This window comes from Peromyscus californicus, unplaced genomic scaffold (assembly GCF_007827085.1).
Source record: "Peromyscus californicus insignis strain IS unplaced genomic scaffold, ASM782708v3 Scaffold_20__1_contigs__length_68692818, whole genome shotgun sequence".
In the NCBI taxonomy this organism is placed as follows: domain Eukaryota; kingdom Metazoa; phylum Chordata; class Mammalia; order Rodentia; family Cricetidae; genus Peromyscus; species Peromyscus californicus.
Window position 1 is genome coordinate 42,030,248 of NW_026294503.1, and position 16,928 is coordinate 42,047,175.

General features: G+C 41.8%; 1 protein-coding gene across 32 annotated transcripts in view; it reads right to left on the minus strand.

The window, feature by feature from the left end:
• Window positions 1–16,928, minus strand: part of Rbfox2 (RNA binding fox-1 homolog 2) — a 254,710-nt gene that overhangs the window by 76,230 nt on the left and 161,552 nt on the right. The gene's annotated exons all lie outside the window — the stretch shown is intronic.

A 16,928-nucleotide genomic window follows, 5' to 3' on the forward strand; every position in this document is an offset into this window, starting at 1 on the left:
CAGGTAAGAGTGGGTCTACTGAAAGGTATGGAACGAAGAGCTGCTCAAGTGAGTACACGGGAAGGTTTTCAAGGACAGCAGCATGCAGAATGGTGCTGGAAGACAGGCAATGTAATGAGGGCACAGGACTAGGAGAGAAGGGAGGTCAGTTACGTGCCTATTTTTTTCTCCTCTAAAAGCCCTGGAGATTCTGAAAAAGGTGTCACCATCAATCTCAAGGTGTGGACATCTGACTGCTGAAGCTCCCCACTTCATAAGCTCAGGTTAATGAGAACTGCTCTGCCTACTTGCCCTACTGTGTTTCAGCCCACAGCAAAAAAGAACACCTTTCTTCTATCCCCACACAGCACTTGCGTCATTACTGCAAACAGTAACAGTTACTAGAGAGTGCAGTGGCTCAGGACAATGTTTACTCTACACAAATGCTTCTTTTAAGTCTCACATTTAAAACTCAAATAAAAAAGTCTCTCATAGTGATGAGCTGGGCAGGAGTGTTCATCTCATTCTGTCCATTACTAGTGATCTGGGCGGGAGGGGGGGGGGCGACGACGAAGACACCCACTGAATTCTGAACATAAATTTCATCATCTCTATATAAAGACTCAAATTATGTGAGTATTTGATAAATTTAGGACGTCTGCCAATTATCTCATAAATTAAGATTTTTAAGTAGATTCTGACAAGATCCTGTCCTGAAGATTACATGTTTTAGTTCTACTATATTCATTGAAATGTAGAAGAGATCAATTGCAAAATTAGCTTCTTATTTTAAAAATAAATACTCAAAACTGTAAATCAGGCCGGGCGGTGGTGGCGCACACCTTTAATTCCAGCACTCGGGAGGCAGAGCCAGGCGGATCTCTGTGAGTTCGAGGCCAGCCTGGGCTACCAAGTGAGTTCCAGGAAAGGCGCAAAGCTACACAGAGAAACCCTGTCTCGAAAAACCAAAAAAAAAAAAAAAAAAAAAAAACCTGTAAGTCAGTAATCACAATAGTAGAGGTCCTTGCTGTCTCTACCAGGACTGTCTGGCTTGATGTCGAACCAGGCTTTTAAAATGTAACATGTAATACAGTTGGTTGGCGTTTTGCCAACACACCACCACCATGTTCTCTCAATTGCCAATTATTTTAACAATCCCAAAAAGAATGCATAGACTACAGAACCATGAAGGAAATCTGGAGACCACAGTCAGGGCAGCATACTGATTGTGTAATCGGGCAGAAGCTGTCCTGATATTTCATAGATATGAAGAAATACGTGCAAAAGAATAATCTTGGGCTAGAGAGATGGCTCAGTGGTTAAGAGTGTGATCGTGTTTGCAGAGGACCTGAGTTCAGTTCCTGGCACCTATGCTGGGCAGCTCCAGGTGACCTGGCACTCTCGTCTCAATTCTGCTGGCACCTCTAAAGGATGAGGTCTTCAAGTTCTATGTTAAGCAAACAAAAATGGGAGAGGAGTAGATCACAAAATTAACACCTTTAGGAACACGCTGAAGTCTGAACATCCAGGGCTTTCAGAATATGCAACCAAATGACATCAATATTTTTTTTTTTTTTTTTTTTTGGTTTTTCGAGACAAGGTTTCTCTGTGTAGCTTTGCGCCTCTCCTGGGACTCACTTGGTAGCCCAGGCTGGCCTCGAACTCACGGAGATCCGCCTGGCTCTGCCTCCCGAGTGCTGGGATTAAAGGCGTGCGCCACCACCACCCGGCGACATCAATATTTTTAAAAGGCAAAGAAAAAAGAGGTAGGCAGAAGCAGAATGCGGTAATACATGCTTGCAATCCTTCCTGTACTTTAAGAAAAAAAGTCATACTTATGAAATAACTGTGTTTTCAGCTTTGACATACAAAGTAAACCTGTATGTCCCTGTACAGTATGCTTTGAATCTATCAGGCCACTCTACCGTCCTTAACAAAAAGTTTGACATACAAAATAAACCTGTATGTCCCTGTACAGTATGCTTTGAATCTATCAGGCCACTCTACCGTCCTTAACAAAAAGTTTGATATACAAAATAAACCTGTATGTCCCTGTACAGTATGCTTTGAATCTATCAGGCCATCTACCGTCCTTAACAAAAAGCTGCAAGCACCAAGAAAGCTACCTGGGTGCTTGGGTGTGACTTTAGTCCCTTACTATAAAGACAAGGGGACTTCTTTTCTTTAAAAAATAAATGAGAAATGCAAGGTTCCCATAAACAAAAGTGTTGGACAAGGATAAAGGTTTCCACAAGCCCAGAAACTTAAACTGCATTTTTATACATAGGATTAATATTTTACCTGCAAATAATAGGCTTACAAATTCATTACCACAAGGGACCGTATAATAAGCTAAAAATAAAATATGCTGAAATGTTTTTTATAAAGTCTCTGAATAGCAGGATCACCGTGAGCACTGGCCAGTGGTATTTTGAAGTATGTCCCTGACTTTAAAGGCTGAGAGAGGACAATTTGCTCTTTGGTGCCCAAGAGATAGAAGAGCAATTGAAGAGCCTGAATCTGACCCAGCAAAACCACTGAAGTCCCTGGTGGCTGAGTGTACCAAGGAAAAAGCTCATTTGACAGTCTGTTTGTCTCTCTCTTGGAAAGACAGATGAGGTTGGAGTGATGAGGAAGCAGGCATCTGAACAGAGTACAACAGGCAGCTAAAAAAGATCTTGTATAGCCTAGTAGAGCAGCCTCTGGCTTTCAGAGGTATGCCTGGACAAGGGAAGTACTGGAAATATTTGCTGAATAAACAAACACAGGGAAGGGTACTTTGTGTCTCAATTTCTTGACCGTCTCCTTGGCATTTCAGTCTCCAGAACCCCTGCTTCCTTTCTTCTATGCTGCTCAACTGAAACTCTATCTCAGTGAGTCACCGAGGATCTCCAGGTAATGACCAAATTCAATGGTCATTTCTGTGGCATTTGGATTCCTGTCTTTGGGAAACTCACCCTTAGCTTCAAATGTTGCTTCATCTACTGCCACCCTGACATCCACAGCCACACAGGAGCCTGGGTGCTGTTGTTGCTGGACCTCAGACTACAGCTGTCCCTTGGCAGCATTCCAGGCAATGAGGCTTCCTCAGCTGTTTACCCATCTCAAAATGGGGGAGAGAGAGAGCAAGAGGGAGACAGGGGAAAGGGGGACAATATACCAGTCTTTTCTAACTTTTCTTGCTCCCCATTCATCTCCTTCCTCTGCACTCTCTGAATGGTGATACTGCATGAGGTGCCATCCTCAATCTTTTAGTGCAATAGGAGTTTATCCTCCCAAAGCACACAGCTCCTCACACCAGCACCCCAGTCAAAGCATGTCGTCTTCTGTGCTTTTCTGTGCAGAGAGGAGCCAGGTATTTCAGATTTCCAGGAGTCCAAACTTCAAGGAGGCTGGCACTGACAACATTTGTCTAGGTTTGGATCTCACTCCATCACTTCAGTTAACAATGCCCATCAACCCTGAGGACCTATTTCTGAATCTCACCCACATCTTTTCCTAACTTCAGAGCAGAATATCCAGCTGCTCATAACAGTCACCTCTGTACTCTTCTTTAAAGTCCCAAACTGGGAATGATGGGATGTCTCAGAACGAAAGAGCACTAGCCACCAAGCACTAGCACTAGCCACCAAGCTAAGTTCAAAGAGAACCGGTCATTCCAAGTTGTCTCTGACCTCTATGTATGTTCTGTGGTACATATGTGTATCCACACCCCTCAACACACACGCAAGCACACGCGCACACACACACACATTTAAACAAACAAAACAAACCAGTCTTTAAATCTAAAACTGAACCATCAAGTCCAGAACAGCCAAGTGCCTGCTGTGCTTATGCCAAGGCATCCCTCTAACTCGGAGGGAAACAGCAATGGACAAAGCAGAGCAGAATCTTCTCGTGTGACTCTTGCATTCTAGCATGCCTGTCTTATTGATGAAGGCTAGATTTCACAGCAGGCAACATAGCCACTGCTTCTGAAGAACTTACTCCGAAGTGGCTTCTTGTGCATTATTAGCTCACTCTATGCTCAGGACACTGGTGAGAAAGTGAACTCCCCTTTGTAGAGATGACGGAAACTCAGCTAGGTTAGGGTGAGCATCTTGCTCACAGACAGCCAAGCTAGCAAGCTACAAAAGTTGGGGTCCAACCCAAGCCCACAGGTAGAGGGCTCCTCCTTACTCAAGGCTACATTAAGTTAGAGTAAGTCCTGTTTTCTTTTCCTGCCCATGCCCACAGACTCTTTGCTCTGGACCTGCTTCTCTACTAGTGTCTCTGGTCTATCCTCCAAGCATCTCACTACTGCCAGTAATCTTTCTAACCACAGATCTCATCCTGCCATTTCTCTTCGGTTTTGTTAAAATGAGTGTTAATTGTACACAGTAACAAGCTTACCAGTGTACACCACCCAGCTAAAAGTCTCTGTGTATCTGGTTTCCACTCCTTGATGGCTGAGGATGTTGATTATTTTCTCGTGTATTTATTACTCATGTGTACTTCCTTTGACAACTGTTTACTTCACTCATTAGCCCATTTATTTATTTGTAAGGGTTGTTATTTGGGGCTTGGTTTTTGAGTTGTTCATATATTCTGGTATCAATTCCCTGCCGATGAACAGCTGGAAGGGGCTCCCACTCTGAAGCTCTCTTCACTGTCTGTCCCTCTGCCATGCAGGCTCTGCATCTGGATCCACTCCTAGTCATCAGTCTTTCTATTCATTCCTGAGTTACCAGAGTCCCACTCGGAAAGTCCATGGCTGTGCCTGTATTCTGAAATGATTTCCCGAAAGACTTTACTAGCAGTTTCAAAGTTCTAGATCTTGTGCTAAAGCCTTTGGGCTATTTTGAATGGACTTTTGTGCAAAGTAAGAAAAAGGGATTTCAAACTGTGGACATCCAGTTTACCCAGCACCATTTGTCGGAAAGGTTGGCTTTTCTGCAATGTGTGTTTTTGGTGTCTGTGAGGAACCAGGTTGCTACAAATGTGAGGTTTTATTTCTAGGGCCTCTATTCAATGCATGGGTCCTTTTGTGCCAGAGCCATACTGACTATGGATCTTTAGTATAACGGTTAGTTGGTACTGTGCTAGCTATCTCCAGCATTGCTTTTTGATAAGGATTGCTTTGGTTATCTGAGGATCTTCGTGCTTCCGTATGAACTTTAGAATTTCCCCCCACCACTGTGAAGAATGTCAGTGAATTTTGAGGTTAATTTTATTGGCTGCTTTGGGTAATACAATAATTTCACTGCATTAATTCTGCTGATTCATGAACATGGGATGTCGTTCCTTCTTATAGTATCTCCTTCAATTTCCTTGTCTGGCATTTTATATTTTTGAAATTTTTTGTTTTACTGGTTGGGTTTATTATTGCCTCCTTATTTTCCTCCTTTCCTTCCTTAAAAGGCTAATGTAAATGAAGCCATTTTCCTGGGAAAATCCCAACTCTTTAGTAGGAACTGAAAGCATCACCTGTTTGTTTAGCAGACCTGTCAGAATCACAGCTCCCATCCCTCTAGTATTCTGTCACATCCTGCCACACGGGAGCAACTCATTAGTTCGATGCTGTTTCTATTCTGACCCTTGAAAACAGCCTTCTATCTGTGAATCCATTCTCTAAGGCTTACTTACAGAAATCCTTAGCCCTGAAAACATTTCCTGATCTATCTGCTTTCTACATCCCAGTTAGTCGTCCCATATTTGTGTGTACACTTTATCTTGGCATCTCTCATGGGCATAAGCCTTTTTGCATAATTCTTACTACCCTGTGAGCAGCTAGAGGGTAGAAATCATGTTTTATATCACACCCCAGTTCTTACCAGTGCTTAGATGAACTGGTGGTGGTGGTGGTGGTGGTGGTGGTGGTGGTGGTGGTGGTGGTGGTGGTGGTGATGCTTGCTGAACTCAAATGATGAATTAATCTGTCTCTAGATATTATTTAGGCATACTTTGCTAAGTATGGAAAATATCACTGAGTTGTGGTGGTACACACCTTTAATCTCAGCACTCAGGGGGCAGAGGCAGGTGGATCTCAAGAGTTTGAGGCCAGCCTGGTCTATAGAGTGAGTTCCAGGACAGTCAGGGTTACAGAGAAACCTTGTCTTGAAAAACAAACAAAACAACCCCCTCAAAACAAAAACAAAACAAAAAAACAACAACAAAATCCTAAAACGAAACAAAAAAAGGATGGAAAGTATCTTGGTAGTTACTGAGTACTATGGAAGCATTCTTTATTCTAAGAATATATTTCTTGGTAATATTTTCAAATTTATAAATTTATTTCAGTATCTTTTAAAACACTGAACTGGAAAGATATGCAGAAAGATAAGGTGAGATAAAGATTTTTATTTTCACCTTTATTAGACTGCTTGAGATTGTAGACAGAATACCTGCTAATTAAAACCCGACTTCATTCTGAGTGTGGGGTACATGCCTTTAGTCCCAGCACTAGGGAGGCAGAGACAGGTGGATCTCTGTGAGTTCAAGGCCAGGCTGGTCTACAGCATGAGTTCCAGGACAGCCAAGGCTACACAGAGAAACCCTGTCTTTGGGGGGGAGGGGGGATGACAAACAACTCACTTCACATACTTTTGCTCTTTGTAATTTTATGGTTGTGTATCAACTTCCCTACTTTCCACCCACATACAAGCTATGCTATAAAAGCAGATCCAGAGTCCTTGACTAGAGGCGGGGCTTGCTCACACTTCCCTAGGGGGCCTCTGACACCTAAGTGAAAAGCAACATTAACGAGAGATTACTTCCTCCAACAATGAAACCTTGTTAGTACAAAAGTCCTTCACAGCACACTCCTGCAATAACCCTAAATGATAAATTTATTCCTATATTGGACACCTTTCCAGAAGCATCTTAAGATATGACTTCAATATCCTCCTTTGTTCCAATACTCCTTTCGATATATGATGATGAGATTTAATTCTATAATTGCCAGCTGCTTTTCTTCTGTACTGCAAGGTGCAATACAGACAGCCCGTTTCAGTAAAATGGGTGAGATTAGAATTTGAAAACTATTTTAAACCTTATACATTTATACACTCACAAATTCTTCACATTTACTTCTGTACCCCCAAATCTAACCATTAGAAAAGAACATTAAAAACATGTACTAACACCCTGGTTAAAGCCAGACAGATCAAAACCTATTACTTCATTAACTATAATTTGGCTTTAGGTAATTTACTCATACCATATAACATTCCAACCTTAAACATTTATACAACTGAAATGATGTATGCCCTTCTTCGTATTTTTCCATAACAAATTAAAGAGAAATTTCTCAGATCAATACTAAAAGGGTGCAATGTAAACAAATGTGTCAATACTAAATTATCAAGAAAATACATGATTAAACTGAAAACCAAAATGTGCTCTTTTTCTAATACTAAAATATGCCTTGTGTCTACAACTAAATTATTAGAGACTATGCTGGGCTGGCTGTCACTGTATCTCTACATCTGGCACATGGGAGGTACTTTTAAAAAAAGGTACAATAAACTAACTCAGGATGAGAAATTAAGGAACATGTGTATCACTATATGTCAGCATCATCATTTCTTGGAGAACTACAAAGCAGAGGCACTAATTCATGCTCTAGTACTTTGCACATACAAGCATATCTTAGTATTAATAGTATCTTTTGCATAGGTACCTTTGTCTTATTTTTCCATAAGCCAGCCAAACATCCTTGGGCTGCCCTTGGCTGTCCTAAACCATCCAATCAGTACATTTAGTTGCCTCCAGTGATTTAAGACCCTGCTTCCTCCTCCTCTAACCACCTCACTACTAGTGGGTGACAGGACAGTAGTCTGTAACATTTTTTCACTGAGGAACAACTGTGACAATAAATAATCCCCCTAATTTGCAACAACAGCTACATGTAACTATCTAGTCAAGGTGGTGGTGTTTAATCTAGACCACCTACAAGAATTTCAGGACCTGGTCTGGTTAACCCCAGCACTAGGAAGGGAGAAGCACGTGGATCTTGATGTGCAGGCCAGCCTGGTCTACACAGCAAGTTTATAGTGCAATCCAGTCTAAAAGACTAAAAATAAACAAATTAAATAAACAAAGGAGAAAGAATGGGGGGGGGTTTGGGACAGGGTTTCTCTGTGTAATAGTTCTGTCCTGGAACTTGCTTTGTAACCAGGCTGGCCTCAAACTCACAGAGATCCACCTGCCTCTGCCTCCCAAGTGCTGGGAGCAAAGGTATGTGCCACCACAGCCCAGCTAGGAGAAAGAATTACTTTAGATATGTATAACTTCTCATATCTTTTTTCTGGACAAAGAAACTCAGTGTCTCTTACACCCTTCTCTAGCAAGCCTCTATCCTTTTTAACCTATCTGTATTTTTAAACAGATTGGGTTCTACAGGAATTATAACTAATAAAATAATAAATTTCAATTGCACGTCTTAGGCAGGCATTATTTTATTAACATTAAGAGTAATGAAAGGTCAAGTATGTGAAATACTTTATTGCCTTCTGTTGAACTCACTTTCTTTCATTATCTCAACATTAGCAATTCTAGAAATACTCAATTAAAAGCAGATATAAATTTTATTTAAAAATACTATTCAGTCACGTCCTTAAGTGTGTTCACTGTATAATGCAGTGGTACACGACTCCAAGTATTATGCAATGGGTTTTGATTAAAACAAGTATAATAATATAATATAAATTTAAAAAGAAAGCATTTTATAGTCAATGTAAGAGTGTGTAGCAATCGGGGCAGTGGCAGCATGTGCCTTTAATTCTAGTACTTGGGAGGCAGAGCCAGGTGGAACTCTTTGAGTTCAAGGCCAGCCTGGTCTGCAAAGTGAGTTCCAGAACAGCCAGAACGGTTACATAGGGAAACCCTGTCTTGGATGAAAGAAAGGAAAAGAAAAGAAAAGAAAGAAAGCAGATACAAAAAACAAAAAAGTGTGTAACAAACAACCATTTATCATCCATTTACAAATGCACTGAAAACTGTTCCATCAAAAAATTAGGGGGCTGGAGAGATGGCTCAGAGGTTAAGAACACTGGCTGTTCTTCCAGAGGTCTTGAGTTCAATTCCCAGCAACCACATGGTGGCTCACAACCATCTATAATGAGATCTGGTGCCCTCTTCTGGCCTGCAGGCATACATGCAGACAGAACACTGTATACATAATAAATAAATCTTAAAAAAATAAAAAATAATTAAAAAAAATTAATAAATATCTTCATAAAATAACTTTTAATTCTTCCACGTAAAACTGTCCCCCCCCCAATGCCATTAATTTCCTGGTGTGGCAGAAAGAAGAAAACACTTTTAATTGTAACACCTTTCCCTGTATTTCTCAGCTATCTTAATGCTAGACAGAATAAACCTACTAACAGAGCAAGGCTCGGGAAGTATGGTTTAAAATACTAATCCTGTATTCACCGATAATAAATCCCCCCTCCCCCGGCCCCGCCCCAGCTGAGCACTGAACCCAGGGCCTTGAGCTTGCTAGGCAAGCGCTATACCACTGAGCTAAATCCCCAACCCAACCAATAATAAATCTAAGTGACCAAAAAGATTTAGAACATTAATTCACCTTATCACAAAAGAATCAAAATTTCACTGCCAAAGTTTTTATCCAATTGCATCATAGTCTGAAGAGAACTTTTTCCACTAAGCGATATTATGCTTCTGGTCACTGCTAGTTATTCACAGCTGCATCTCATTGAGGCCCATCAGTATTTACTTGTAAGAAGAGTTGCTTCTAGTCTAGTCTCATGACATGTCCAGTCTTAAGCAGGTAGAAAGACCAATACCCTGATGTGTCAGTGGAGAAACAGTCCACAGATAAACGAAATCTGTAAATGCTGCAAACCTCATGACAAATGTGATGTACACTTGCACTTCATTTAAAAAATCAAAAACAATGGAAATAGCTATGGACTTCTCATAAAACGCCAAGATCAGCATGTCAGGACACAGTTAAAGAGAAACAGAACACAACCTCCGCATGGTTCCAGGCCTGGGGCCTGGAGAGGGAGTTTACCTACCAGGCCCCAAACTCCCAGTAAGGTCTTGAGGGAATGGAGGTGGCTGGGGTAAAATTCTGGCCATCGTTTTTTTAACCCTGGGTATCTCTGCTCAACCTGCAACTTAGGTGCAGGTTATTAGAAATGGCACCTGGAAGGACAGTAATTAAGGATCATGAAATATGTGTAAATCAAAATTCAAACAATTAATAAAAATGAAGATATTCGAGCTGGATACGTAGAACTACCATAGCGGGAGCCAGAATCCAGAACTCTTCTCAATTTGCTCTCTCTCTATACTGCTACCAACTGAAAGGCAGTTACACAATGTAATATGCTTTATAATGACTTAATCTTTTCTGGTTCTGGGTTTCAACAAGTTAACAATGAAAATGTCACTAATTCTACCACAAAATAATTGAAAATGCTAGGCTAAAACCAAATTAAAATAGCCTAGGCATGGCCTTGATTATGTATTACCTTTCTGAAAAATATAGCAACACTTGGAGACTGCTACCTGTACCTCTCAGTTGCTTCCCAAGAGCCTGAAGTCTATTATATCATAGTGGCATTATAAATATTACATTTATACTGCCCAACCTATTCTGCCCCTCAATCGCTGAAGCTACAGAATTTCTAAAACTGAAAAGCCAACCACTCCTGTCCAGTTACCATCACCATTAAAATCAAATCTCTTGCTATAGCAAATTAGCAAAACAAACAAACACAAACAAAAACAAAACTTCAGAAATCTACCCAAATGGCAAATGTTAGAAAGTCAAATGTTAGAAAGCCTGTATTCTTCTATCATAAAACTTTCACGTCAATCAAATAAGTGTTTGGAAAACAAGTCATATCCCAGCTTACCTGGACAAGAGGATACTGATAATCCATGCAATATACACCATACATAGCAAAGGGAAAGAGACTCCAGATCTGGACAGCACAAAAATCACCTTAAGTTTTTGTCTTGTCTGATGTGTCCTGTCCAAGGGAACTAGAAGCCCTCAAAAAAAAAAAAAAAAAAAATCCTTGTCCTACTTTCCAGTCTACAGTTAGTTGTGCTGGCTCAGCTGGTGAAGTCGGAGTTTGGTTCAGACCAATAGGATTCAGCAGTATCCACAAGAGATGTTCAAAGAAAAGCAAACCGCTCCAACTGAGTTAGCTGTACACACTAAAGACAGCACTTGGGATTGGTTTTTAGCTGACAACTCCACCAGAAAGCCAAAAGGCAGAAGATGACAGCCAGGGAAGAGACCTCTGGCTCCTTAAAGTGGCAAACAAGGGCAGAAGCACAAGGTATCCAGAGCAAATAGTAAGTCCCAGGCTGTGTGTCAAAGGGAATACTCCCAACCTAGGACATGGGAGGCAAGTGGGGCTGTAGTATTTCTCTAGCCCTCCCTTGGGTGGGAATGTGCGTGCATGTACACACACACACACACACTCACTCTCTCTCTCTCTCTCTCTCTCTCTCTCTCTCTCTCTCTCTCTCTCTCTCTCTCCCTCTTCACTGTTGCCGGCAGAGACAGGTGTTAGGATTAACGGCATAAAGCCGAGCCATGAAAAGAACTGGCAGAAAAGAGTCACACTGATACATGCAATAAAGGGTCCCTTTCATGATCCTGTATGTTTTGGATCGTTTAACACACAGCCCCTCCTGCTTTAACAGGAGCTAGGACAGCTGGCAGGGTCAGCTAGAAAAGAGGAAGGTGGCCCCAACTCTGAGCAACATGAGTCCACTGGAGGCCTGCAAATATGCAGGGCGTGCTCTCAGCTGTTCCAGTCAAACTTGGAGGGATTAACTGTGGCTGCCTGTAAAGAGGTGGGGGTGGAGAGGTCGCTACAGAAAAGCAGTTGCTTTTCTCCTTTTAGGAAGAGGCTTCACCCACCCTGCCATTGTTTGCACACACATGTGCACACATTATTTCTGTAACTGATATTAAAAGCAGTAACAAACACGGACAGGTGTGAGGTTAGTTGACAGTCCACAGCAAGCTGGAGTTGGCTTTCACCTACAATCAAAACAGCTAAGTAGTCCTTAGACAATAACACACAATGCACAAAAAGTGAAAATAAACAGATCGTAGAGACACACCAGGTAAAACTATTCCTGTATTTGGGACAAACATTCAAAAATTCAAAATGGTAATTCTAAGTTTGTTTCCGTATTATGACCTCTTAATCTACTAAGGCAGAACCAGGAAGGCTAGGACATGCCTTCATGGGGTTAGCAAGGTTGAGTGTGAGGGCCTGTGATGGTATGGCTGCTCCCACACACCTTCAATGCAGCCTTCTATGGCCCTTGAAGGTAAGTGCAAGAGTGTTCAGGAGAAACTGCTCTTTAAGGTTCAAATCGCACTGACACATCTAGAGATGGTCTTCCAGGTACAACATGTACCCTAAATCAATCAAATAGACTGCAAGGTGTGGTGATACTTTGTTTGTGATCTAACAATAAAGCTTGCCTGAAGATCAGAGTGCAGAGCTAAGCCACTAGTTAGCCAGAGAGGCCAGGCAGTGGTGGCACACCTTTAATCCCAGCACTAGGGAAGTGGAGACAGGAAGGGATATGGCTGGGCAGAGAGAGAAATACAAAGCAGGAGGAGACAGGAGCTGAGAGCCCTTTCGGACTTAGGATTCAGTAGAGGTAAGAACTCTAGTGGCTGGCTGCTCTGCTTCTCTGATCTTTCAGCTTTTACCCTGATATCTGACTCTGGGTTTTTATTATAAGACCAATTAGGATTCATGCTACAACAAGGACCACACAAAATACTAGAATATTTCAAACTTGCTAGCACTGATTCTCTATGAATTACAAATGAAGATTAAAAATAAACCAATTCAGCTGGGCAGTAGTGGCTCAGACCTTTAATCCCAGCACTCTAAGGAGGCAGAGGCAGGCAGGATCTCTGTAAACTTGAGGGCAGCCTGGTCTACAGAGTGAGTTCCAGGATAGCCAGGCTACACAGAGAAATTCTGTCTCCAAAAAAAAAAAAAAAAAAAAAGCCCTAAAACAGCTGGTCTGATGGAGAATGCTTGTAAATCCCAGCTACTGAAAATCTAAGGAAAGAGGCTCAGAGTTCAAGGCCCGAATGGCAAAGGACAGCAAGATCACCCAGTCCCATATCAAAAGACAATTATTTACATCTACTCTACATAAGATATTATGCTAAGTACTAGAGAAATTAGTAGCAACAGTCCGGTGCAAAGGACTTTGAAGGTATAGGTGAGTCAGAGGTGAAATACTGCCATAGCACAAATATAAGCACTGTGAGCAACTTAGCATACTTGAACGAGTACTGTTTAAAGGTGCTCTCTACACATACTTCTACAGTGTTGCCTATCACTAAACTGTAACACCTCCTTTGCCAACTCGGAAGAAGATCATCAGAACCTCCTAACATCTTACATTTGCTTGGCCACATCTTAAAAGCCCCTCTGAAGTTAATAAATAGCAGAAGAGGACTGGGGTAGCTCTCAAGGGTAAGCAGTTGCCTAGCATGCATAAGACCCTGGTTCTATCCTAAGGTGGGGAGAGGAGGTGTGGGAGGTAGGAGCAGGTGTCTGCAATAAAAATCTTACCCAAAATACCCTCTTAAATCAAGGAATTCTATGTGACTCCAACTTCACTACTGGTATAGAGCAGTATTTCATGACTGATCACATGACACTTGTCAGTTAGCTTCTGACTGAAGTCACCAATAAATCTTCTGAGAGTCTGTGTTGGTGGTGCAGTCAGTGTGAGCATAGCTGCCCACTAAATCTTCTAAGATTCTTCCTGATGTAAAAACTTGAAAATGGGATCATAATAATAAACTATGTCTGACAAACTTAAAGCTTCATCATTTAACCCAGTTTGCTATCTGGTGAATTAATTACAGGAGACTAAATGCTCAGGTGGTATTGTATTTAAGGTAACAGAAGAATCCAGGCAGTGGTGACACACACCTTTAATCCCAGCACTCAGGAGGCAGAGGCAGGCAGATCTCTGAGTTCCAGGACAGCCTGGGCTATACACAGAGAAACCCTGTCTCAAAAAACAAAAACAGCCGGGCGGTGGTGGCGCACGCCTTTAATCCCAGCACTTGGGAGGCAGAGCCAGGCGGATCTCTGTGAGTTCGAGGCCAGCCTGGGCTACCAAGTGAGTTCCAGGAAAAGGCACAAAGCTACACAGAGACACCCTGTCTCGAAAAACCAAAAAAAAAAAAAAAAAAAAAAAAAACAAAACAAAACAAAAAAAAACACACACACACACAAAAAAAACAAAAACAAAAACAAAAAACCAACAAACAACAACAAAAGGATGAGAGTGGGGAGAGACACTCAGAGAGAAGGCAAAGGGGCTGTAAATGGAATCTTACAGAACCCTGAACTTCTAGAAAGCAGACAGCACAAGATTAAGTGGGGTTTGGGAGTCCTCACAAGAGCCAGAACACAGAGGGCATTTGCTACTTTTCTGTACCCCACATCCCTTAACGATGCCATTTAGCAACATGCAAAGGCTGAAGAGAATGAGGATTTAGAAAACTGCACTTCTCAGAGCTGGTTTGGTGACACTGGTACTAGGGTGGGCTCAATGCTGGTCAAAATAAAAAAAAGTAGAAACCACACCTGAATATGAATTTCACCAAAACTTTCTGCCTTGGGCCCAGGTGGGATGCATAGGACAGCTACTGGCACCACCAGTGGCATACCTTTGACTTTTCCATCGATGTTCATCCCTGTGCCTGTGATCAAATTATTTCCTTTTGCACCCTGGAGTCTGAATCTAAAAACAGGCCCTTTCAAGGCCTGTCTTCAACACTGCTGTATAAGGCTTACTTGGGCTATGGTTTCCTCCAAGATTGAAATATTCCATCCAACAGGGAAGCTCTTAAAGCAGGAAGGGAAACAACTCAAAATAGCTTCAGGAAGTCCCTGAAACTGACCAGATTCACTAGACCCTTCTTTGCAGAGGAGGCAGTAAATGCCAAGGAAGGAAGCTGAGCTGCAGAGACGACTCTCAAAGGGGAAAAGCTGCAAGGCTCTGTGAGCAGACCAAAAGCAGCTGCGCTGCCTGAAGGGGTTTAGAGCAGAGTCACTTGGAAGGGACACTCTCCAACCTGTGGAGCTGCCTAAAGGCTGTGCAGTATGCTCCAGGCTCCCAGCTTTGTGAGCTGTCACCCATGCTACTAAGGTGGGCCCTGGTGATGCAGCTGTCTTGAGTCATTTCTGCTCTTGTAAGTAACCCCAATAAAACTCACTGGTTCACCAATTGGACTTAGGTGATATCCATACTTTAGTCTATTTTGGGATCCTTTTCTGGGGTGAGTAGACATGTTATGTCTCCCCAGGAAAACTAGTCACACAGCAGGTTCTTCTCCCTTCCTATGTCTAATAAGGGCCAGTTGCCTTCCTGCTGAGTATTATAGCATTTCCTATGTGATCCTGGGTACATACTGATTAGATGCTTTGCTTAAGGACAAGACCTGTTCACTCATCTTGCATCATTTTCAAAACAATGCTGATATAAGTCACTGCCACAAGTTTCTGCCATCAGAGCTGAGTCAATTCCCACCCCAGCTTCCTCGAACCAAGACAAACTGCAGTCTCTTTAAAACCATGAACCTAAATAAGCTTCTCCTCTGTGAATTGGGTTCTGCCAAGCATTTTGATTACAGTGAGAAGAAAAGTAGAAGAGCTACTCTATCAACCATCCTTAACTTCTTCATTCAGTCCATGTCCACTCACAGCAACACAACATGCCCAACATGCTGTAAAGCATGAAGAGCAAAAACAGCTCCCAAAAGAGCTGACAATGCAGGGAGAGGAAGGAAGAAACATGGAATTGCATTTGATGAATGCCACACCTAGTTGAAGATAGCTGGGAAAAAGTGAAACACAGTGGCAGCCTACTGTTTTCCACTGTTACTACCTCATTTTCCAGGGTGAGGAAGACTGGGAATATTCCATAGACAATGATTAAATAAACTGTAGGGTTTAGCAAGTTTTCCAGATAGACTGGGAAGGGTATGGGATGGAGAGTGGAGCACCATTCAAATTCTAATAAACAACATGCTATAAGCAAAGCCATCCTCAGGTACTCACAGAAGGTCAGAAAAACATCACAAAGCCAAAAGTTCATATGACTATCTGCATAAGAGTTCTACTGGTTCTAGCATGAGACAGCTGAATTTTCTAACCAAGAGAAAGGCTTCAAATGATGCCTACTACGACACGTGGCAAATCACAGCAAAGGGTAGAAACATGCCTTTGCATGACACAGAGGATAAAAAATGTGGGCAGTAACAAACCAGTGTATGTAGGACTGAAACAGCATCTTGTTCAGGAATGAAAGGCATGGCAAGTCGACAACACTTCTTGGAAGTGCCTGTCCTTACTCTTTCTAAATTGGCCAAGTTTTTGAATCCCTGATCCCCAAACTATGAAATATAAAAATCTTTGGTCATTGACACTGACTCAAAAAGTTTCAGATTTAGTATTTTGGATCTCAAAGTTTTGTATTAGGAATGCTCAACCAGTGCAGTCTATGAAAGTATTCCAAAGCCCCACAAACCCTCTAAAATCTAAAACACTTCTGGTCCCTCAAATTTCCAATAAGGGGTAATCAACCTGTACTGTTAATAAGTAATAAGCCTTCATTCACAGCACTAATGAGGTAGAGGCAGGTGGAGTTCTGGGAACTCAAGGTCAGCCTGGTCTACATAGTGAGTTCTAGGACAGCCAGGGCTACATGGTGAGTCCTTGTCTCAAAAGAAGAGAAAGAGAAAGAGAAGCGAGCGAAGAGAAAATAGTGAAATGTATCTATAAATAATAGCATAATAATTATTCAAATCTTGATAGATAATATAAAGGAGTAAAGATTAAAAAAGAAGTAATGTTTAAGTGAAAGAATAAAAATTAGCAAATGAAAAGCAGAGAATTTGACAGGTGCCTCCTCACTGG